Below are 20,626 nucleotides of genomic sequence, written 5' to 3'. Positions count from 1 at the left end.
TTCGTGGTCCGTAAAATTTGACACGTGATGTTCAACGAAATGCTGTATGATTTCTTGCTTGGTTAAATTTTTTTCGTAGAAGCTCAATATTCCCAGTTGCTCAAAATTCATGGAAATTCCAAGGAGACTTGTTAGAGCTTGAGTTCTGTAGACATCGTCTGAAACCCCGTTGATCCAAAAGCAAAGCTTATTTTCAACGTACTCGATCGCGACATGGTGCATAATCGTAGTGTCCGTTTGAACGGATGCGGAAAAGACGGTTTGCCGCGCGTTATTTATCACTTTGAACGATATCGAGTCGTCGGCCCAAGTAACAGTCAGGTACATGAAAAAAGTCGGATTAGACTGAAACGTCAAAGAACAAGCGTTCGCTGGAGCGTTTGGCGGGCTCACTCCCGATTTTACCGAAAAAGAGAGGTTCCAAGGCTGGGCAATAAAATGCGGCTTGTTGAAGAAAATTTCTAAAGGCTTAGTGAGTCGCATGGGGGGCCAAATCTTTTTTGGGATTCGGCAAATTCGTAAAACCGGCAATGATGCCGATTTGATTAGACCTGGCGTTGAAAGTGTTGTTCATTCCGTTTTTAATTTCGACCAACTTGTCTCTCTCCAAGTCGATGTTTTTCTTGTGAACTAATGTGAACTAAAAAGAATGGACGACAAACTTTCAAAAATCTATTACAGTCCAAAAGAATACTGGAAAGGCGTCTCAGCAATAGACAAGTTGGCGAAAGAAGCTGGTGTGTCAAAAGAAGAAGCTGCGGACATTTTGAAAAAGTAGACTATCTGGCAAATCTACCTTCCACCTCCAAAGTACATCCCTAGGGCAAAATTCAGCGTGAGCACTCCCGACGAGGTTCACCAGGCCGACCTGCTTTGTTTGCCTCACGACAGGCCAGGTAAAGGACGTAAGCTTTACAAATACGCTCTGACTGTGGTGGACGTTGCAAGCAGGTACAAAGAGGCTGAACCGCTGAGCTCGGAGTCGGGGGAGGTTGCCAAAGCTTTCGAAAAAATTTACACAAGAGGCCCGCTTAAATGGCCAACCCTTTTGCAAGTCGGTCCAGGAAAGGAGTTCATGGGAAAAGTAAACGAACTCGTGAAAAAGCATAACGTGAGCGTGCGAAGAGGAGAGCCTGGTCAGCATAGGGCTCAGGCCATCGTGGAAAGATTCAATCGAACTTTGTCTGACAGATTGATCATACACCAATATGCTCAGGAAATCTTGATAGAAGCTCGAAACGGGAAGAATGTAAGAAGTACAGAGTGGGTAGCTAGGCTGCCGGAAGTTATCCGAGCGCTTAACAACGAAAAACGCGTCTCATCGGAATGAAACCGTCGGACGCGATCGGGAAAAAAAAGTCGAGGCTTTGCACTCAGCGCCGCAGCGTTGGAAAAATGAAGTCCAGGTTCCATCTAACGTAAAAGTAAGGTATCTGTATAGGCCAGGAGAACTCGAGGGGGGAGAGCGAAGGAGAGCTACTGATCCCATATGGTCTCTGGAGACGTACGGGATCGACAGCGTTGTCGAAACGCCTGACGATCCCATCCTGTACTATTTATCCGATGGAGCGCCAAAAAGAGGGTTTGCTCGACAGGAATTATTAATTGTTCCTCCAGGTACTCAGCTGCCTCCGGATTCGGTGTTATGACAAGGGGCATCGAGCAAATTGTCTGGGTACCCCCAGGGCCTCCAGCTGCTTCCTCTTGCCCTGGTCCTCGCCCTTGTTTTCGCCAGCGTTCTTGCTCTAGCCCTTGTTTTCGCTTTGGTTTTCATTCTCCTCATCATTCTCACCTTTCTTCTCGCTCTCTGTAATGACCGTGCGCAAATGTGCAGATTTTGTCCGGCAGGACGATCCTCTTATCATCATTTGCAGCGAGCGCGATCTTGTTAACCTCTTCGGTGTAAACCTCGTGGGCATAGCTTCGAATCACGTTCATTCTTCTCATCTGAGGCTCACCACTGAAGAGGCATTTTTTGTAATCGCCAAAAGTAATTTTCTTTTTGATGACGGCCTTCTGCACACCCTTGCATTTTTTTCCGAGCCCTCGTGCATCCTGTAGGCATACAGCTTTGCTCGAAGGCCAACAAACTCAGCGATCTGATTGCCACCGGCCTCGTCCTTGAACTTACCCAGCACTTTCTTGTTCCCGGATCCCGGACAAATGGTTAGCGGAGTAGTTCGAAGTATCGATTCGAGCGTCAAGATCCTGGGCAATGTCTCGGTAAAAGTCTTCAGTTTGAATTTCATACGCCAGAGAGTCCGAGAGTTTTCCCACACCTTTCGGGCGTGCTCGTAGTCCTCGTCGGAAATGCTTTCTTCGTACAGCTTGGAGTAAAAGGCTTCTTTCGGCGGAAGACAAATTTCCTCGAACTTTTCCAAAGAATCAACGTAATCGTACGGGTAAACCCCTTTTCTCACAACTAGTCTTCTTTTTTCATCGCTCGGAAAAAATTCTTCCATCGTCGGAAAGTAGGAGAGATTGTCAACGAGCTTGGATAGGCCTGACGCCATAAACTTAAAGCTGTCGATAAATCGAAGATCGCGCTTAACCTCAACTTTTTCCCTTCTTTGCCAACAAAGGAGTCGACGACGATCTGCTTGGTGAAGGAAATGTACTTTTCCTCGTTGTTCGGAATGCAGTCAATCTTACCCTCAGTCTTGCCAAGATTTTTAACGAACAGGTGAGCGTCGTAGCCGGCAAGATTATGGAAGATCACGGGAAAGAATTTTGGTTTCCTGTACCGAAGGTTGCACTTGTTATGCGCCGCTCCTCGAAACCTGCCAGTAAAATGGAAATGATCCCGAACTGTACAGTTGTCTTCGTTTCGGGGAGGGGGGGTTAGGGGCTTTCCGCAAATGTGACAATTACTCGACTCCACAAAATAACTCGTTCCCGCCGGCCAAAGATCATCTTTTGAGGTAATTGAAACTGTCGATAAATGCGTCTAAAGTCTTCCTCAAGGAACTCCACAAAAATCTGAGCCACGTCCTCGTCTTCCGATCTTTTGGTATAAACAACCGGATCTTGCCTGTACAGCGAATCGTCAAAACATTTGATGTAGTAACAAAATCCCGAAGTGCTTCTTGTACTTTTTTGTGTAGCTACTGTCGGGAATGGGTTGACACGTATCGATAGGCTTCGTGAAAGACTCGAAGTCAGCGTAAACAACAAATGGAACCTTTTGCGATCTAAAATGGTTCTTGAACTCCTGAACGGAGCCCTTTTCGGGCATCTCAATCCTCACCGATTCGTGCAACCGGCAGAGTTCGATGTGCACGGCTAGTCGTTCCTTACACCTGTAGGACGCGTAGTACCTTTGGCAAAAGTGGCGGGCGTGTCTGTCTATCGTCACCTGCGTAGTCAGCAATCTGCTCAAACTTTTAACGACGCAGTAGTGTTGCTTTTCTTCGTCAGAAATGATAAGCAAATCGACCTTGCGTTGACAATCGCGATCGCTAATCCGAAGAGGATAAACTTTCTTTCCGTCAAAACCGTGCACGTTCACCAAAATAGTTGGATTTTTTTTCTCAAATTTGTCGATGTCAGAAAGGGGAGTCAGAAATGTCACGCCATCCCAGTTTTGCTCGGCGGCTTTTTCTCGAAGGGGCTTGTCGATTCGTTCCGGATGCACGTCAACCATGTTCGTTGCCCTTGTGACAGCCCACTTGAAGGACGCGTCGTCTTTGTTTTTGAGATTGACGATCGCTGTCTTTTTTTGCTAAAAACTCCGGGAGAGGAATGTACGGCTCGTACTCCACCGTGTGAAGATCAAGGCTTAAAGTTGTCTCAAACACCCACCGCTGCCTGCCTCTGTTTATAAAGGTGGAATAATTCTCAAGAATTCTAGCCGACCAGGTGTCGCCTGGCCTCTTGCAAAAACGTCTCCGGCGTATAACCAGGCAACCCCGGCACCGTGTACTGATTCACAAACTGTCTTAACGCGGACGCTGATTCTTCAATCTCAAGAGATGGCTGTGATCGTGAAGGCTCCTGATCTATCGCGTGGTTATCTCGCAAAAATTGAACCAGATCTGCTTTCCGCATGCGAGAATAGCCTTGAAGACCAGCATCTCTCGCCTGTTTCCGCAAATCTTTAACTGTATTTGGGTTGGGTCCGAAGCGTCTTGGACGTCTTTCTCTTCTCCGCTGATTAATTCGAGTTCGCTGCTCCTGAGTTATGTTTTCACTACGCCAGCGCCGCCGCTCCTCAGGGGTCGGAAACGGAAAATGATTTTCGTCCATTTATTGTATATTAAATTTTTTTAAACCAATTTCTCTAGGCTGTGCTAATTATAAGCCAATTTTTTTCACAAGGGTGCAGCGGCTTCTACAGGAAAATGATATTTGGTTGATGGTGAAAAAATACGTGTGCTTCTGACAGGAATTTTCCTGTTTGGTCGAGGGGTAAAAAAAAGTGTCTTGGAAGTGGCACTCTATTGCTACTAACTAAAACATAATAACAACAACTAAAAATCATTATTTTCTATTTGTACGTTTTTTCCAGTTTGACAGAACGAAGATGGCTGAACAAGCTAAAACAATACTTGGATTATAGGACTCTTTGTAAATAAAATTCATTTAAAAAGTAATATAGCGATCAACTGTGATATTTTCAAGACATGTGACATGATCAAAAGGAATGAGTCACATGTCGACCCTGGGCGAAAATGAGTTTTTCACATGTTTCTAAAGAGGACATTTAGATCTTTTTTTGAAAATAATATAGCCATAGATTTTATATCCCACTCTGTTTCGCTCTGTTTTTGAAATATGGCCATAGATTTTATATCCCGCTGTTTTTCGCTTTGTTTTTGAAATATAGTCATAGCTTTAATATCCCGCTCTGTTCTTCGCTTTGTTTCTGAAAAATAGCCATAGATTTTATATCCCGCTCTGTTTTTCGCTTTGTTTTTGAAAGATAGCCATAGATTTCATATCCCGCTCTGTTTATCGCTTTGTTTTTGAAATATAGCCATAGATTTCATACCCCGCTCTGTTTTTCGCTTTGTTTTTGAAATATAGTCATAGATTTCATATCCCGCTCCGTTTTTCGCTTTGTATTTTGAAATAATTATAGCCATCGATTTTATATCCCGCTCTGTTTTTCGTTTTTTTAAAATAAAGCCACACATTTAATATCTCGCTAAGTTTTTCGCTTTGTTTTTGAAATATAGCTACAGATTTAATATCCCGCGCTGTTTTCCGCGTTGTTTTTGAAATATAGCCGTAGATTTCATATCCCGCTGTTTTTCGCTTTGTTTTTTAAATATAGCCACACATTTAATATCTCGCTCTGTTTTTCGCTTTGTTTTTGAAATATAGCCATAGATTGCATATCCCACTCTGTTTTTCGCTTTGTTTGTGAAATATAGCCATCGATTTTATATCCCGCTCTGTTTTTCGTTTAAAAAAAAAAAATATAGCCACACATTTAATATCTCGCTCTGTTTTTCGCTTTGTTTTTTGAAATATAGCTACAGATTTAATATCCCGCTCTGTTTTTCGCACTGTTTTTGAAATATAGCCATAGATTTTATATCCCGCTGTTTTTCGCTTTGTTTTTGAAATATAGCCACACATTTAATATCTCGCTCTGTTTTTCGCTTTGTTTTTTAAATATAGTCATACATTTCATATCCCACTATGTTTTTCGTTTTGTTTTTGGAATATAGTCATATCCCAGCAAACACAAAAACATTTAATAACATTAAAATGTCGGGTTATATAAAGGTCATGATAACGTTTTCAAACGTTTTGTATGAAAACACACTGCAACAATATTTTGAAATGTTTTCAAAAAATGTTATTGTAAACTATTTTTGCAAACTTTTTGGCCAAATATTGTGTCAATACTTAAATAACATTATGTTGAAATATTTGAATCCAGCAAACACAGAAATGTTCTTAAAATGTTTTTTCAAAACCCTTAATAACATTTGAAATGTCGGGTTATATAAAGCTCATGAAAACGTTTTTAAAACGTTATTGAAAATATTTTGGGCAAACATTTTTCGCAAAATATTTTTTCAACCCCAAAATAACATTCTGTTTAGAAAGTTTTGTATCAAGTTTTCAAGAATGTTTTTGGAATGTTATTTAAACGTTTTTATACCATGTATATAACCCGACATTTAAACGTTTTCTGTAAAACATTTTTGTTTGCTGAGCAGTAGGTTATCAAAAAATGTTTTTTAAGGTTATGAAATCGTTCTATACTCTTAATATACCCTTTATATAACCCGACTTTTAAACGTTTTCTGACAACCTTTTATAACCTTTTTCGTATGATGTTGAAAACGTTTTGTGTTTTCTGGGATATCCCGCTTTGTTTTTCTCTTTGTTTTTGAAATATATTCATAGATTTAATATCTTGCTTTGTTTTTCGCTTTGTTTTTGAAATATAGTCATAGATTTAATATCGCGCTCTGTTTTCAATAATATCGTTGCGACGCGAAAACAAATATTTTTTTAAATGAAATTAACAGAAGTTGTAACATGTGTAGTATTACGCGTACAATACAGAGAGTAAATTTCTAAACACAAGTGATTTAATAATTTTAATATTTTTCTCATATCAGGAAAAACAGTAGATTCTGGGACACCCTGTATATAAGATGGTATTAGCTAATAGGTTGTTCTTGCTATGCATTAGCTAAAAAATACTTCTAGTGCTAGATACTTGTTGCTGATATCTTAAATGTAGATATTATAATTACTTACTTTACCTATAAGCTATAATATATATATTTTATTGATAGTTGTAGCTGATAATTAATAATGTAGATTGACATCACTTACTTTATTATTACACTATTAAGCTATAATTATTAGGTATATATTCTTGTTAGATTTTTCAAATCGATATCTGGTAATGTATACATTATATTACTTACTTTTTAATAAGCTATAAGATATAGTAATTTATATTACCTGATAGATATTTCTTGCAAGATACTTGTTGCTGATATCTGAATATTTAGATGTTACAGCAATTACTTTTAGACGATATAAGTATATAAGTATAATATTATTGATAGTAACGTATCGTAAGGAAAACTGTAAAATTGCGAATCCCATAAAAATGTGTTTTAATGCAGATTTCTTCGAAAGATGCCGCATCATAATATGTCAATAAACAACCAATATGTATTATGACGTCATAATGTGAGCGCACTCTTGTAAAACTTGGAAATTATGGGTATGTACAAAAGTATAAGCAAAATTGAGTTTTGGCTACAAATTTGACGAACATGCGATTTTGATTTTCCCCTAAATATAAAAGGAAATAGTTATTTCAAAGTAACAGACAAGTAAGGAGTTGAAATAATTTAGAGGGAAATGCAAATCGTTGACTTTACTGTATAAACCTATGGTGGGCTTCAATATACCCGTCCCCCATCATTTGTAATCTTTGGTGGCCGGTCCTACCCACGGGTAACAAACAAGTAAGAGCTGGGAAAAAATGTTATCACTAAAATGAGAGCAAAGGATGATTAGCTTAAGTCGTTTGAGCGTAAAGACGTGACCGGTGAATAACCTTCGGGGAGGTACACACCTCTTCATAGTTCTAGGGTTAACTTGTCTTTATTACTTTAATTCCCGTGTATTAATTAATCATCAGCTTTGAGACTATTAGAGACCAACAATTAAAAAAAATGACCAAAAATCATACGTCACTATAATATGTTCATGGGACCTTTGGACGTCCAACTGAACTGATCGATTTGAACGTACCATTGGCCTGGAGAGGAGGCATCTCTGTAGATGATAAATCAATACTTGTGTGATTTTTCCAATTGGCGTTAAGGGAGGTGAAATGAGCGTGAACCTGGTTTGGATGCAGAGGGAGTGTGCCTGTAACAGACACAGCCACCAGAAAAGGACCAGCTCAGATCGCGCGCCAAATAAGTTTGCATTCCAGAAATTTCATTTTTTTCTCAGCCTTGCAAAAAATAGGCAGAGGTGGGAATCGAACCCGGGACCTCCGTGTTGTAAAACCTACTGCGTTACCACTGAGCCAACTGACAATTAGCTATGAGAAGTTTGATAGTAATCCTTGATATTGCTGAATAGAATAAATCAATACTGATAGGTCTATTTATCTAATGTACGATGCTATTCAAATTGGCCTATAAACTAGGAATATAATGTGAAATGACTATCAATCGATCAATCAATCAAGTTGTCAAGTTATCAACAATCAATAATAAACCGACGTAGGCCTATCATGGAATATTACTAACTAGGCCTACTAACTAATATACCAAATAAATAAAATAAATAAATAAGTCAGTAAATAAATAAATAGGCATAGGCCTAAATAAATAAAATAAATAAATACATAATGCAGAATGCAGTTAGTATTTTAGTTGCAAAATTCTAAACATTCTATTCACACATTCTATTATAATTTTCTGCTATACACGCAAAGGACCTGTGCCTTTAATATGTCCGCGCCTAATCAATAATGAGTCTTTCACCATGCTCACACACCATGTTAAACTATTGTATCCCTGGAGTATTATCTACTGACCAAGTCCTAACACCTCAATGAAATGGATGCTATAACGTACCCAATCAAGCGAACATATCAAGGTCATATCAGGGCGTTATACAAAGAATGGTCAAAGGTCAACGTTTCCAAAGAAGTATAGTAATAGATGTAGACACAAGCTTTCGTGAGGGAAACATAAACACATAGTCGTCAGTCGTGTGGTTTTTATGAGATTTGATACGGCGCTGAAGTCTAATGGCTGTCCCAAAATCAGTACCAGACCCGGTTTCAAGACGGCAATGTGTGTGTTGTTACAAGGAAGGCAAACTCAAATTATCAATAAGTGAACCACATAGAGGAATACGACATCTATCGTGAGCCAATCTGCATTCTGTTGCCTGCAAAAGCCGACGATCAGGTAAAAATTCTAAAAGCAGTTGACTAGATATTTGCGTTAATTTCATGATACGTGTAAAACGCATTGAAAACACCAAATTGCAGTCATAAAATATATAATATTAGTAAATCACCCAATCGAATGTTAACGTAGGTATGTGGAAAAGAACTGCAATAACAATAACAAACTATGTGCACAAAGAGTTGTCTTTGGCATGTCGCTTTTTGAAATATCACCAAAATATCAAATTTTGGAAAAACGCCCCAAAATTTAAAACAAACACGAACCTTCCAAAATAAATATATATTAGCACTCGGCGGCCCAGTCACTACCTGCCGCTGTGATTTGGGGTAACTCATTGCTTCCCCTCTCCAGATACTGGTACTTCAAGGTCGCTCATACCCCAGCCCTTAAACACGTTTAATACACGCCTGCATTTGTAATGCTTGCTGGGGAGTAAACAAAATATTCTGTGTGCGTGGCCTGAACCAAATGTCTGTTTTTTGTTTTTGATTGATTTGTATGGCGCTTTCAACTACTGAGGTTATTTGCGCCAGTACGCACTCCTTTGTCAAGTTGCACCTGTATATCTCCATTCAGTCCCAATACGTAATTATCTGCTTCACTGCATCTTAGTTAATACTATCTTCTTTATGCCTAGCTCGTTGTATATCTCTTGCTGTATATGCTCGTACGATGAATCTAAATTTGTTTCTTTGTCGACGTGGTAAAAACCAAACGGTGTCTCTTCAGAGCCACACCAGGCAGAGTCAGCCGAGGAAGGGCTAAAACGTGGTCAAAATACTTTGCATGATCCTCCGCTAGCTTGACTTCCTCGCATCCAAGTCTGTTCCCCAGAGCCCAAGTTTGCGTTATCCATCCGACATCACGTGGAGGTTTGGGTTGAGTTGCCCGCGAGCAAATACTATGCCAGCTCTGCGGGCCTTGCCGGACTCCAAATGTCTGTAGTGCAAATCTGTCTATTTATACCAGCGTTTAGAGAATGTGTACTCAACCGTTGCTGTCAAAAAACCTTTATTCTGGATACTTGAATGCCTACTGCGGATGCGATGGCATACCATAATTCTCCACTGACGTATATAGGACATCATTAGAGAGCTTGCGAAATGGCGTTACTTTAACTTTAACTTTAACGTCTAGAGGATTATAGAGGATTATGTATTCAAAACCACCGTGGTTTTGAAACCATAATCCTCTATAATCCTCTAGACGTAAAAGTTAAAGTTAAAGTAACGCCATTTCGCAAGCTCTCTATTAACCAAATTTAATACTTCTCGGAAGGATTATACACTTGGATGGTGTTGTATTTACAAAGCACTGAATGGTCTATTGTTCTATTGTGTCCGATTTGAGCGCTGACATATTGGAAAATGTTGCCAATCAATATTCATGAGAGTGTACATTCAACGTCCAATTTTCGAAATTGGGTGACTTGTGCTTGGCAGGTGTAAAATACATCTGACTGGGCGTTTTAAATACGTAACGCATCATCGAATGGCTGCCTATAGTGCTGTTAGTGTTAGGCCTATGTGTGTGTGTGTGGGGGGGGGGGCTGTGTTTAGTTTCTATAATAATTATTATAAGGCCTACATTTCTTTTCCTTTCTCTGTACTTGCTAAAGTATCACTCCCTCTTCTTATCCCCCTTCCCTTCTCCATCCCCTCTTACGTTTTGTCCCCTCTCATTCCTATAATTTTCCTTACCTTTCTATTTATTTACGTCTATTTATTTATTTCTCTTTATTTCTTCCTCTTTGTCTCTTCCTCCAGTCCCCTCTCATTCTTCATATCCCTCCTCCAACCTCATCCCTCCCAAGACCTCTCACAGAAGAGCTGCCCCTTCAGTACGCCACTGATTATGACATTCTCCTTCTTAAAATAAAATAAAATAAAATCTCAATTTGTAAAACAACTTTTATATAGGCCTATACCGGTATACTTATTATATGTTACATGCATACGTAGCTCCCGGGACGTAGCTATTTAATACCATTATTGTACTATAGACATGGCAGCCTTGATGTGTAATCATTCAGCAGGCGCATTCAATTTATTTAAATGAAGCACCTAATGTCAGTGGGGTGACAACGAACTATGCATTAGCGGCTAATGTGTGCCTTTTGTGCTTACGGCTACTCAATCACACCCTTGGGTTTATGTATAACAATAGGTACTTTTCGATCCATTAAGCGCTTTCACGCGACTTACATTTGATCACTTATTGACAGTAGCCTGCTAGGTAAAGCGTTAATACACTGTCGGGTCAGCTTACCGATTTAATGGCGGAAGCCCTTTGTCCCAAACAAAAGGTACCTTTCGATGAATAGCTTGTCAGATTTCAAATCGGCACAAGGTTTCAATGCGTTACGTAATATATTTCTTCTCCATCTTTAATAGCTCCATGTTGTATTTATACTTGTATCTACCAGCATCTACTGCGATAACGCCCAAAGCTAGCCTTTCGAATATGCTTCTCGTGTGGCATGTGTAAATAAACGAATTAGGTATGAAGCATGCACGCAGTGTTAACATCGTCTCACGTCTGCACATGTCCGTAGATACTACAATCCGCGAAATTAATAGTTGGCACACTTGCACTAAACAATGGAAATGCGTGCCCTATTAAAATTGGGGAGGCGAGGGAAACATGCATACAATATATGTGCAGTAGAGACTCCCCCCTATATCTCACCCTTCCCCACTCCCCATCATTCAATGTTGGAGGGTCTCACGGACCTGTTGACAGCATGGCTTGGTCCAACATTGAATTGGGGAGCGGGGAAGAGATATACCAAAAGACAGGCAAACTGTGCCAACCTTTTTTTCCTGGGTTGTCCGAGTCAAATCCTAAATATTGCATCTGTTTTCCGTTTTTACTCAATAACTTTGCAACGGAATGTTGGATTATGGTGGCGCTCTATAATGGCTGCACCGTGTATTTTTCGCTCTCGAGTTTTCAACATCATTTGCTATGATTTTGATCTTCTTTTCAACTTATATTTTATCTGTGGGATTTGTAAGTGCTTTGTGAACGTTTTGACATGAGTTGACGCTATATAAAGACTCATAACAGCCGTATTTTGTGAACTTTGTTGGTTTTTACCGGCCTATTGGTACGCGATATATCGCTATAGACAGTTATACACAGTGTTTCTTGTTGGTTTTTTTCCAAGTATTGATGATGCAGCCATTTACATATACCAAGGACTCATTGCTCGCGATCGGAAAATGTGTGACAAACACCATTCATAACAAGATCGATCGTTTTACCTGGATGAAACTGAAAGAATTGAATATTGCTAAGAAAACAAAACGTGGTTGTCGTGCTGGAACGAAAAATATAAGACCTATTAAGACTATCATTTCTGATCGCACAATTATTGATCAATGTTTTGATTTTGCCCAACCGAGTACCAAGAGCACCACCAGTGTAAATCACAGTAATCTTACGTATGTGCAAAAATCTAACTTGCGTGCACCAAGCGCAAAATTTGCTGTCTGGAATGCGCAATCCATAAAAGAAAAAACAAAATCAGCCTCAATCATTGACTTTGTCATCTCTAACCATCTGGACATATTGGCAGTTACTGAAACATGGCTTACTGGTGATGATCGGGATAATCGCTTCCTTGCTGATATTAATCTATCTCTTCCTGATCACGTGTTCCATCATATACCCCGTGGAAAGAGGGGTGGTGGCGGGGGTGTGTTACTTCGCAAAGGATTCGATGTTGTTATAAATAAACCTGACTCCTTCCGATCTCTCGAGTACAGTGATCTTACAATATCATCCTCATCGTCTTCAATTCGACTCTTTACCATCTATAGACCATATCCGTCGAAGACCAACAAATTGACGGCGAAGATGTTCTTTGAGGATTTCTCTGTACTGGTGGAAATGTTCACCTCGCTTGCTGTACCTCTCGTTGTCGCTGGTGACTTCAACTTCCATATGGATGTCTCAAGTGATTATGATGCGATCCAAATGCGTGATTTACTTGATTCTTGTTCTCTGGAGCAACATGTGACTGAACCCACGCATAAATGTAATCACACCTTGGACCTAGTTATCACACGCAAATCTGATAGCGTCATATGCTCGGATATAGCTGTTGATCACAGTTTACCTTCTGATCATTTTGTGGTATCATGTTTGGTTAGAATATCTCGTCCTAATGCTACTAAAAAGACTATATGTTTTCGCAAACTACGCGACATCAACCTGGAAGACTTCCGGAAAGACATCTCAGAGTCTTCATTGGCTACTAATCCTGCTGGTGACGTTGAATCACTTTGCGTTCAATTCAATGACGTGTTGAGTGAACTTCTCGACCTGCATGCTCCGAAAGTGACCAAGAGTGTGACTTTGAGACCGTTTGCTCCATGGTACAGTGACGAGATTCGCACTGCAAAACGCGAGAGACGTCGGTGTGAGAGACAGTATGTGAAATCAGGATTGCAAGTTCACAAAGACCTTTACCAAGATCAATGTAGGAAATGTAAGGAGCTTCTAAACGCGGCCAAAACGAATTTCCATCGATCTGAGCTTGCTGAATGTGATCCCCGCCAGCTTTTCCGTGCTGTCGACAAACTGTGCTCCCCTACTACAGCCAAGGCTCTCCCATCACGTGATGATCCTGAACAGCTTGCCAATGACTTTGCTCAATTCTTTGTTGAGAAGATTGAGAAAGTAAAAGACAAACTTGACAATTTACCTCCTCGCTCAAGTCCGTTTCCACCCTCATCCACATCAACTTCGGTGTTCAGTAATTTCACGGAGTTGACTGAGGAGAGTATTCACAGGATTGTTATGAAATCACCTTCATCATCATGTGCCCTTGACTGTATACCGACGTGGTTACTGAAGGAATGCATCAATGAGCTTTTACCTTCCATAACACGCATTGTGAATCTTTCTCTGCAGTGTGGCATCTTTCCATCGCCGTACAAAGTCGCTAGGGTCACCCCTTTGATTAAGAAGCCTGGTCTTGATACTGAGAATTTGAGCAACTATCGACCAATTTCGAACTTGAACTTTATTTCAAAGGTCATTGAACGAGCTGGAGCTTCTCAACTTCAAGAATATCTGTGTTCAAACGGACTCTACGGTAAGGTCCAGTCGGCTTATCGAAAGAACCATAGCACTGAGACTGCGCTGTTGAGGGTGCAAAATGATATTCTTCGCGCCATTGATTCTCATAAAGACGTTGTGCTCATCTTACTTGATCTCTCAGCTGCATTTGATAAGGTCAACCATCAGATTCTTCTGCAGCGGCTGAGGGATCATTTCGGAATTTGCAACACTGCCCTAGACTGGTTTACAAGTTATCTGACTGACCGCAAGCAGTGTGTCGCGATTGGAAATACTTTATCTGCATCTCACACTTTGGACTGTGGCGTTCCTCAGGGGTCTGTTTTTGGCCCGCTGGAGTTCACTTTGTATACGGCCCCTGTTGAAGACATCATTCGATCACATGGTGTTCAAAGCATGATCTACGCCGATGACACTCAATTATATTTGGTTATGGATTCGTCTGATAGAGCTACACAACTTACAAAACTTGAAGACTGTGTACGAGAAGTGAAGGCTTGGACGGTTGCTAATAAACTTCTTCTTAATGATACCAAGACAGAAGTTGTTCACCTTTCTTCTCGATTTTTAAGACAAGTGAATCCAATTGCATCCCTTACTATTGGTTTGTCGGAAGTTGATATCGCTGATAGAGCTCGGAATTTGGGCGTAGTGATGGACAAGCACATGACGTTATTAACGCATATCAACAATGTTTGCAGATCAGCGTCGTATGCCATTTCAAAGATTGGTCGAATTCGCAAGTTCATTGATCAGGCTACAGCTGAACGCCTCGTCCATGCGTTTGCTACCTCGCGACTGGATGCGAATAACAGTTTATTATACGGTTTACCTAAGACAGCTATCGCAAAGTTACAACGCGTTCAAAACAGTGCCATTAGACTTATAACATGTGTTAAACGAGATCAAGACATCAACGCCGTGCGGAGAGATCTTCACTGGCTTCCCATCAGGGATCGCATCGTTTAAACTCTTGCTCATCACCTATAAAATCCGTCATGGTCTTGCACCCGCCTATCTCGCTGATCTTCTCATGGACTACATACCCACCCGCACTCTACGCTCTAGTTCCCAATACCTTCTTCAACCTCCATCCAGTCGCGAGGTAGCTACTGATTATTATGGCAAACGTGCCTTTTCTGTAGCAGCTCCTTCACTCTGGAATAGCCTTCCTCTTGCCATAAGAAATGCTGACACTGTGTATAAGTTTAAACGTCAGCTCAAGACCCATCTTTTTAATAATCCTAGTGTCTAATGCATTTCTGTGACTTTTTATAATGACATTGTTTTTAAATGAATGTGTTTTTAACTTTTATTCTTGTTGTTTACCATGGCAATGGCTGTATATACTTGTATGCATGTTTAAGGTATTGGTAGTTTTTAATGTTCTTTTTCTTATAGTTGTTTTGTAAAGCGCCTAGAAGCCTTCGGGTATTGGGCGCTATAGTAAATGCTTGTTTATTATTATTATTATTATTATTATCTTCATAATGAAAACTTCGCGACATCTGCTCTGCGCACTACTACACGGCCACTAAAGCATGTGTCAAACCCTCTCTGTTTTTACTTCCATAGCTCATAACTTTGGATCTACTCATAGTATCAACATGGGGCAAACGCCATTGAAAAGAACTTTTTTTCATCTAGTCAATGAACTTCAAGTGATTTACATAGCTTCACAAAATATATGTTTTTTTTAAACTAGAACAGTTCATGTCTGACAACTTCTCAATGGAGAATTTCCCCTTTGGCCTCAAAATATCTGGGTCGGACAGTTATCTCAAATTGGTATATGAAAACCAAAGGTCGTACAAATTTGGAGTAAACTGCATTGATATGCCATTGAAATTCTCCAGCTTATAATATAAACCTCATTCCTATTGAATAAGTAGAAGTATGGTTTTTTTCAGCTTGAAAAACTGCGTTCCAGTCGAACTTAGCCTCTGTGTTGAGCTCAAATCTGTGACGTCATCAGATCTGACTGTGCAGTGTATCCCACGCACTATGTTTTACCATACATGCGGACCAGGATAGGTCACAGAGTCAAGAAAACAGTCTCCCCACAGACCTCTGGCTCACACTTAGTATTTGTCCATTTTCTTGGTAAAGTTTTCATTATGATATTTCACACAAAAACATATAAGTGATAGGGCTTTACGATAAATAAAAAAAAAATGAAAAAATGTATTTGTTTCTTTAGGGGGTGGTCAATTAAAACATCGCTAATGCCTGGTTTTGCGTCTTGGCTTGGGTCTGAATTTATGCGAGAACTCTTTGACAAAAAAAGAAAGAATGATTTTTAAATGCAGTATTACATCGAATTGCTTCTAATTCAAATGATAAATAAAAAGAACTGAATGAGCAATTTTCAATCAGCTATTATTACATAAAATTAATGCAATTGCACCCGTATCATAGATAGGGCAATTTTACGTATGTCTATATAAAAACATCATCAGTGCGGAAATTACGATGATATTTGTACAGTGCCGTAAAATATAGGTAGAAATACAGAAAAAAAGAAGGACGGACATTGGCAAAAATTAATAGAACGACAATATAATATGATGAAGGATATTGTAAAATAATAACAAAAAAGAAAAGAAAAAGAAATCTAAATAAATTCAGGGGCTCGAACCCGTGTCCACTGCGCCTGTGGCAGATGCCGTATCCATTGCGCCACAGAGCTGTGTAACTTCCACAGGCTTAAACTATAATATAATGCTATTCAACATGCATGTATATAAATATACGCTCTACATACGATATACAGTCCAAAAAAAATACATTTTTACGGCATTTGTTCCATTAACTGAATATTTATCATATAGCAGGTGTTGGCTGACATTGTGCTCCACATTTAGTTCAGTTTTTGTCCGGGATAAATGACTACGGGACAAAATCGGACGGTATACACGTCTTTAAAGAGTAAAGAATTTTAATATAATATTACTTTCTTTTTTTTTTTACAAACGTGTATATCGTTCGTTTTTGTACCAAAATCATTTTACCCCGGCCCAAAACTGAAATATATGTGGAGCACAAATGTCAGCCAACACCTGCTATATGATAAATATTCAGTTAATGAAACAAATGCCGTAAAAGTGTGATTTGTTTGACTGTTTATCGTCCGTAGAGCGTATATTTATATACATGCATCTTGAATAGCATTATATTACAGTTTAAGCCTGTTAAGGTAACACAGCTCTGTGGTGCAATGGATACGGCATCTGCCACAGGCGCAGTGGACACGGGTTCGAGCCCCTGAATTTATTTAGATTACCTTTTCTTTTCTTTTTTGTTATTATTTTACAATATCCTCATCATATTATATTCGTCGTTCTATTAATTTTTGCCAATGTCCGTCCTTCTTTTTTTTCTGTATTTCTACCTTTATTTTACGGCACTGTACAAATATCACCATAATTGCCGCACCGAGTTGTTTGTCAAAATGGAAACTCGGATGGCTTTCAAAACAGAGCATCACGTGTCCACGGCCATGATGATTGAGCTAAAAAACAGTTTGAAATTAACAATCACAATGCCTAATATGGCCATTATATACGATGAGAGATTTTTCAATTCAGAAAAAAATATTTGAACCGTATTTTACGAAAATTGTGAATTTTAAGGTGTTACAATCCAAACCGGAAACAAGTTTCGTTCCTTCAGGTTGCACGAGATATGATGTGCATATAAATGGTAAAAAAAAAAGATGCTTTTACAGCACTTAGGAGAAAGTCATATTTTCAAATTTCTGCAGATATACAGTTTTGTTGGTTGCATAGGCCTATACATTTTTAAACATTGAATATTAAAAGAGGATTTATTGATTATTGATAATCGATAATAACTGATTATCGATAATATTTTTGATTAATTTTAATTTTTGCATATTGACACGAATATGGGGATTAATCCCTGTAAATTTGGGGGCCATATGCTTAATGGTTTATATTTTATAAGCCAAAATATGAAATTAGATGCATTTTTGGAAGAATTATCATAGCTTTAAACTGCGAAAATAATCGGCAATCATATAATATTCTTTTGACTTATCCCTTATTTCACAATATTTTTTTTCAATATGAACTTTACATATTGGTATAAATGTGAGGATTACTCCCTGAAAATTTGGTGGTCATACCTTTTATGGTTTTTATTTTATAAACCAAAATATGACATTAGATGCATATTTTGGACGAGTTATCATAGCTTTAAACTTCGAAAATAATCGGCAATTATATAATATTCTTTTGACGTATACCTTATTTCACAATATTTTTTGTTAATATTAATTTCATATATTGATATGAATGTGAGGATTATTCCCTGAAAATTTGGTGGCCATACCTTTAACGGTTTTTATTTTACAAGCCAAAATATGAAATTAGATGCATATTTTTGGAATTGATTCATACAATCCGCGAAATTAATAGTTGGCACACTTGCACTAAACAATGGAAATGCGTGCCCTATTAAAATTGGGGAGGCGAGGGAAACATGCATACAATATATGTGTAGTAGAGACTCCCCCCTATATCTCACCCTTCCCCACTCCCCATCATTCAATGTTGGAGGGTCTCACGGACCTGTTGACAACATGGCTTGGTCCAACATTGAATTGGGGGAGCGGGGGCAGAGATATACCAAAAGACAGGCAAACTGTGCCAACCTTTTTTTCCTGGGTTGTAGGCCTAGTATGCCGACCATTCTAACCAAGCAAATGCACCTCAAATCTTACCTTACCTTGTACCTCTCCTCCGGCAAACATATATAGTCCAAGGGACCCTTAAACGTACTATAGTGATGGACCCGACAATATCTGATAGTGTAGATATATCACTTGTTTTATATTGAATATAATAAGCTATATACGATATTGGCTAATTGCTTGATAGTTTTTGCAGGTAGAAACGATAAAACCATGCGTTATCTATAAATGGTTAAATATGGTTGCCAGTTCATTTTTTCACTACAAGGTGTTCTGGTCCCCAAGGAAACTCCGTTATGTTTTCATTACCGGTACAGCTCAACTTACCGTACTTTGCCTAACCAGACAGTCCATGCCAAAATTGTTACTACACCTTTACATTTCATCGAATCTCTTTTTGATGTCTGTCATTTTGAACATCACACTTGAAAGATGTATGCTATGTAGAAACTTTATTTTGCAATTTCATAATTTGCATATTATTAGCATATTTGCAAGAAAAAACATGAAAATCAATAAATACCTATATTTTTCACAATTTCAATATTTTATTAGAAATTAAGCATGTAGGCCGTTTGTTATGACTTGATGAATGAAGTTGCTAAAACAGATTTTGATATTTTTGCTTATTTATCCTTTTTTGCCCCAAAATGTGTAAAAATCAACATTTTTTGGCTGACCTATATTTTCTTTGAATATTTATCAAATTTCTTAATTTAGGTATAATACAGTGCAGAAAAAGATGTCAAAAAATCTGTTAAAACAGATTTCCAATAAATTGTTCCATTTTCCATTTTGGGTTAAATACTCAATTTTCATGCGCGGGATATTTGAAACATAAAATGAAAACATGTCCATTGCACTTTTTCCTCGAGATGTACTATAATATCAAGGTTACGGATATATTATAATCCCTTCTTATCTTCACTGATCCATCAGATACCTATTGTTATGAATGATCAATGAAAAGGTTCAGAACTGGGCTACTAATGGTCTGTCAAGTATCTATAGTTATTTTCATGACTGTGTCAACTCAAAAATCATGCAAGGTCGAATGTAGGAAAAGTATGATCAGTTGATGAGCTGTATTGGTAACGATGTGTATGCTGTCACGATACCCTCCTTCACCAGCCTGCCCTACTGGTATCACTATCATAGGCTCCATGGTAACACACATGTTAGGCTCTAACACAGTCTCAATGTCTTCACGTAGCTCAAGACCTTAGAATAAAGAGAAGAAAAATCTTGTTACCACAATAATAATAGTCAATGTTATCAAGCAATTGACAATACAATAAAGAGTTATTATGGCTTAAAATGCAATGATATGATGAAGACAAGTTCTTACCAATGAGATATTTGGGATTAGAGGGTGTTTCTTTGCCGACACCGATAAGAGTATTGTCTAACCCTAACGCTTCTAGACCATGCAAAACAATACAGCACGAAGCGACTGCAAGACCATGCATCTCACGTGATCCGATTGTGCAATCCTGCCAAACTATTAGTATTATCAGGAGGGTGAAAGTGAATAGGAACAATGCCGGGAACTACGTCACGCTATTGTTCGACTAAGGCTACATCATTTTTAACGCATGCGTGTTCGTCAATACAGCTTTAGTCTCCTCCACCTTCGCAACACGGTACGTGGAGTGACTGGAATCACACTGACGGCGGAGGAGAATACTAACTGGTCAGACAATTTCATTCTATCAAGCATATAATACCTGAACAATCACCGTCATTTGATCGATTTACTACAGAATATATTGTATACACAAAATATAATTTTAAAATTGTAAAGCTGTTAACTTATATATTTGTGTACTAAAGTATAAGGACACGTGAATAAAATCATGTAGAAGACAAAATGGCCGCTAATCCGCCTATTGTCTAGACTTAGACT

Source organism: Amphiura filiformis, chromosome 11 (genome assembly GCF_039555335.1).
Source record: "Amphiura filiformis chromosome 11, Afil_fr2py, whole genome shotgun sequence".
Taxonomy (NCBI): domain Eukaryota; kingdom Metazoa; phylum Echinodermata; class Ophiuroidea; order Amphilepidida; family Amphiuridae; genus Amphiura; species Amphiura filiformis.
Note: the sequence above shows the minus strand (reverse complement) of the source record.